The sequence below is a fragment of the Lonchura striata genome, chromosome 2 (assembly GCF_050655825.1).
Source record: "Lonchura striata isolate lonStrDom1 chromosome 2, ASM5065582v1, whole genome shotgun sequence".
Taxonomy (NCBI): Eukaryota; Metazoa; Chordata; class Aves; order Passeriformes; family Estrildidae; genus Lonchura; species Lonchura striata.
Genome location: NC_140704.1, coordinates 117610286 through 117615361, shown reverse-complemented (window position 1 = coordinate 117615361; position 5076 = coordinate 117610286). Strand labels below are relative to the sequence as shown.

At 37.1% G+C, this 5076-nt stretch overlaps 1 long non-coding RNA gene across 3 annotated transcripts in view; it reads left to right on the top strand.

The window, feature by feature from the left end:
- Positions 1–2764, top strand: part of LOC110484795 (uncharacterized) — a 29363-nt gene extending 26599 nt beyond the window's left edge. For all 3 annotated transcript variants that reach the window (XR_014953418.1, XR_014953417.1, XR_014953416.1), the window contains one exon: positions 2158–2764. This is a non-coding gene — a long non-coding RNA (uncharacterized LOC110484795). The remainder of the gene's footprint in view (positions 1–2157) is intronic.
- The last annotated feature ends 2312 nt before the right edge of the window (positions 2765–5076 follow it).

Genomic DNA, 5076 nt, shown 5'->3' with positions numbered 1-5076 from the left:
GTGAGTGCGTCAGGCTTTTGAGAGGATCACTTTCATCCTTGAAATATTTCATGGCAACAGGGGAAGAGATGCTCTAATTTATAAAAGACGAGGGGATATTTAATATGAAATGTGAAATATTTGTCTTGTCTTTAATAGCTTCTGGATTAAAATGAGAAGAATTAATATTACAGTATTTGAATATTCCAATAATAGCTCTGTATGTTCTGAACTATTGACCACTTCCATGGAATATTGAAAAGATAATATTTTGTAGACAACAAAGTAGAATTAAAAATGTAATTCTAAATTACATTGTGGGTTTCTAAGTTAAAGGAAGCCAAACTCAATGGCTTTTCAGATGTTTACTTTGTTAATAAGCAGAAAAGGCTTCTAAATGTTTTTCATATCAACTGAAGCATTCAGAGTTCAGCAAGTCCAATGACCACAGGGAGTTATGCTTGTGAACATCTCTTGCATACAAATTAATGACTGCTGAGGAAATTTGACAGTAGTTAATATTTCAGTGGTGTTTATAAATTTTGTTAGCATTCTGAGAGGAATTAGAAATACAATTAATTTAGCTGTTCTGCTGAAGGGTTAGTTAATCAAAATTAAGTGATGTGAGAGCTGCCCAGCTCTGAAGCCATGCAGCCATTCTCATTAGAGCTTGTTTCTTCCCTCCATCAAGGTGGTTCTGTCTGATGTCTGGCTGTCATTTTGGAGGTCTATCTGGAAAGCTGGCTTGCAAACATTTTATTTTGACAGCACGTCAACCATTCTTAGGAAGATTTCTCAAAAAACCTTATTCCACAGAGTTCTAAATAGGTTTAAACTGCTGGATAGAAATTCAAAGGTGGGGAAGAGTGGGAAGGAATAGCTTTAAAAGCGATTGGCAACTGGCAATACTGGAGTGATCGAGTCTGGTTTTGCTGTACAAAACCTGAGATCTTTCTTGTGTACTAATAAATAATTTTTAGCCTATTTATGATGTAAATGAAGGTAAGCTCAAGAGATAAAGTCTTGTCATAAAGTGTGTATGCTTTTATTGTGGTAGAATTCAGGAGCTAGAAACTCTGATAGTTACAGACATAGAAGCTTTTGAAGCCCTTACTGCAAATTATAAACTTCAGTATAACTAACATAGATGATAATGCAGATAAAATTATCTTTATATGAGATAAAGAAAATCAGGAAACCAAAACATATGGAACTATATTGTTAGAGAAGAATCATTGAGGGAAATGTAAGCTTGAGTTTGAGATTACTGAATCACTGTACTTCAGTCCCTGAAAAAAAAACCAACAGGAAGGAGAAACAAATATGTCTAAAACTATGAGTAAATAGCCTGCTCAAGTAGGAAAAGATTATGTGATCTCAGCAAATATCTTGCCAAAAGTGGTGGCACCAACCCCTTAAAATCAAGGCTTGCAAATAGCATCTTGTTGGAACTCAAAGAGGAGATCAAAGGGGAAACAAACTGAAGAGCATGAGCCTGGAGATGAACAAATATAACCAGATGTGGATTTTGGTGTTGAATGGCCTACAAAAAGCCTGCTGGAAAATGGTACCCCCATTAGAGGAAGTGCCATCAGTCATATGAAATGGTTTCTTCACAACAGCCTTTTTTTACCAAAGAGATTGATGATATCCATTCTGCTAGTTGCAGACACAGACTAAAGTCTGCTGGTGAAGAACAGAGGCCATGAGGCAAATATATACATATACACATATTTTTATTCTCCTCTTCATCAAGAATAGATGCTGGATTTTCTATACGGATAGTACCTTTTCCTCATGGGAGTGACAGCTTTATTGTCTAGTATAAAGTGAAAGTGTTTTGAATTTTTGCATTATGCCAGATATGAATCAGCCAATTTTGTGCTTCAAGAAAACCTTGCTTGATATTCACAGCAAATGTTTTAGTACCCAAGTCTTGTATAGTTCTGCTTCCTAAGTTTGGAAAAATCCAATATGCCTGTGTTCCCTTGGCCTCTTGAAAGCACATAAACTTTCCTCATGAGTCTGTTTCTTACTCATGCCAGCAGGTTCATTATACAGTGGAATGAGATCTGTAAGGAGGTTATTGAATTTCACCCTGGCTATTCCAAGCTGCACTCATATGAGGCAGAAGAGTTGAGAGAATATGTAGGTTTGACAATTTCCTTTGTCTTGCAGCTGTGAGACTTTGCCACAGATCGTGCCTGTTGGATGTGCTTGGAGTGTGCTTCCTGCCCTGCCACTTACCGCGATGCTCAATTCACTCTGAACTCCAGGACCTCCTCTGGGTGCTCTTGTACAAGAGCTAGAGCTTCTGTATGTGAAGGACATCTTGGATTTCTAAAAGTGTAACCCTAAGGCAGACAAAAAGACAGAGAAAATGGGACTTCTAATGCAAGAGGTAGAATGAGGAATACTCAGTACCTCTCTGTACTTGTTTCATACAGGAGATCCCATAAAGAAGATAATGCCATATGACAGTTTCACTACACTGAACCTCCTTTTTTTGCCTGAAAAACTATTTTTGTTAGAAATTTAACTGGAAAGTGGATTTATGACTTCTCTTTGGTATCTTAATTTCCTTGCATTAATTGGAAGCTGCTGTTTGGAATTATTTGTGTTGATGTATTTCTTGTCTTTATTGCAGATGCTCTGTGCTTATCTTGCATGAAGAGTGGGCAATTTTTCTTGTACTTTTTCTGAATTCCTTTAGTGAAAATACTAGAAATTTTGATAGTACTTAGGGCCTGGAATAAATTCCATAAAAATCAGGTCTTTGGTTTTATATTACTGCTGAATTTTTGGATTCTATACTTTTTCAGAAAACTTGGAAATGACCCACCCCCCAAGAAACTTCAAACCCCCCCCCCCTTCTACTAATTTATTATCCATGAGTAAATGGCTTCTGATTTCAGTGTCATGAGGGAACAAACTCTAGCAGGCTCAAGAGAAGTGGCACAGTGAACTTGCATCCAGATGTGATCAGTGATTTTCTCTTGTAGCTGATGACCCTCTCTTGTAGCTGATGATCCTTTCTTTTTCCCTCTATGAAAAGACTAAATCAGAAGAGGGTAACAAGGAATTCAGAGGCTATTTGAAATGTTCTTTCCACATTTTTCTTCTTCTTGTTCATGACTTCTACATCCTGAAATGTTTTTAAAGGTACCCTCAGCTGTTTGTCCCCTGAATCACGCAGGCACCAGTGGGAAAATGCAAGAGTCTGTTACATACTTTAAGGTATGATGTGGGAAAAGGTTGCAGCTTTTTAAATGGTTGCTGTTTCAGAGCAGTAAGGGAAATATAATTTTAAATTTCTCAGGCATTTATAGATTCATAAAACTTCTTGCAAGCTATGCCTAAAATTTAGTTATTCACAAGATGATTTTTGTCACACTAGAATACTTAAGGTAGAGGAATGTAATACAAAGTCATCTGTGTGAAAATGCTTTGCCACATGCCTCGTATTTATAGTGCTTTTAAATACAAAATAAATATTGCTATTTAAAATGGGATTGTTTTATCAAAACTTAATGTTTTGGCTGTGATTTTCTTTGGCCTGGGATTTGCTCTGGGCAGCCATTTCAAGCAGAAGAGCTATATGCAACTTTTCGGGTTATTTTCTATTGAGTTTGCAGTAAACTGGAGCCTGCTGCAAAATCCTCTAGGGAAGAGCAGCACAGTGTTTTTGTTTTAAGCCTTCCCTCTATTTTATAATCTAATATTCACCTACTATAATTATTTCTGCTCTACTGGCTCAGAGCAAAGGCACCAAGTTAATGTTATTGCAACTTTTGGGGTTTGCTGGGCACCAGATGGATTAGCTGTGCGGGGAGAAAAAATTGCAGAGACATTTTGCATGGCTTCACAAAGAACATGCATGTTTAGCCTGCAATCCTAATGGTGCAAATGATAGCATTTGGCTTGCTCAATTTTCCAAGTCTGTTTACAGCTAGGATTCTGCCTCAGAGCAGCTGCCTTGTGGTTGCCACTTGACACCATGCTGACATCAGGTGTTTTCCTTTTTGAACATTCTCTAACTTTTCCAGCCTGAGAAGTAAGCAGCCTGCCAATTAGACTTTGATGGTATCAAAGAGGACATTGTGGAAAACTTGATTGCTTGCTCTCTATTGTCCACCCTCATCCTTTCCCCCAGAATTTTCTATTTTTGGTAGAATAACACCTTTTATTTGACCTTATATGAAGTGCTTTGTTTTGCTGGCCTTGCTCTTTGTGCTGGTTCTTGAGATCGACTTTTGTGGTATAGAATTCTTCATCAAGCAGACATTCCAAAGAGTCAAAATATTTTTCTCAGAGTATGCAATTGCATCCTGAGATATCCAGAACTTGGTGAAATATTCAAGACTGTGTGTGAGCTGTTATTCTGTACTGTTAAAATCTTTCCTGAAGGGATTGTGCTTACAAAGTGTGTCATGGCCAAGGAAAATCTCCAAAATGTGAGTGACCCAGGTGGTGAGAGCCAAGCACCAGAGTGTAAGTGTTTAACTAAGAAGCTCTGAGGATATTCTTGTTTCTGAAAAACAAACATAATATTGGAACTAACACGACTTGATCCCACTCCTAGCACTGATAGCTCAGTTTCCTGAAACCTCTAAGTGTTCTTTACTATGAAATGAAAAATGCTTTCTTAGAGCATCATGAATTAACATACTCCTGCATTTCTCAGTTTATTCTTCCTTCAGAAAGTTGATCAAACATTAATTTCACTACAATAAATAAAGCAGCCACTGTGGTATTGAAAATAATATTTTCAGTTGCCTTTAAGTGTGAAACTGGAAAATGAATGAGCCTAGAACAAGTTTATCTTTTGCAAAGCTAAAACACTGATAAATTTCCAAAGGACTAACAAACTATAAAGATTTTTTTGAAGGAGAAGAGATCTAATTTCTGCATTTTAATGGGTAACACTTCCATGCATCCTTGGTTTGTTCAGTTTCATTTTTCATCTACTTCTGCCATGCTGTTTCTTGCTTAAAGCATTCTTTTGTATGAGGAATCACCCTTAAGCAGCTTGTGGACATACTAGTGAGCATTAAAAACATACTGGGAGAATTCTCATTTTTCAAGAGTGTTCAAATT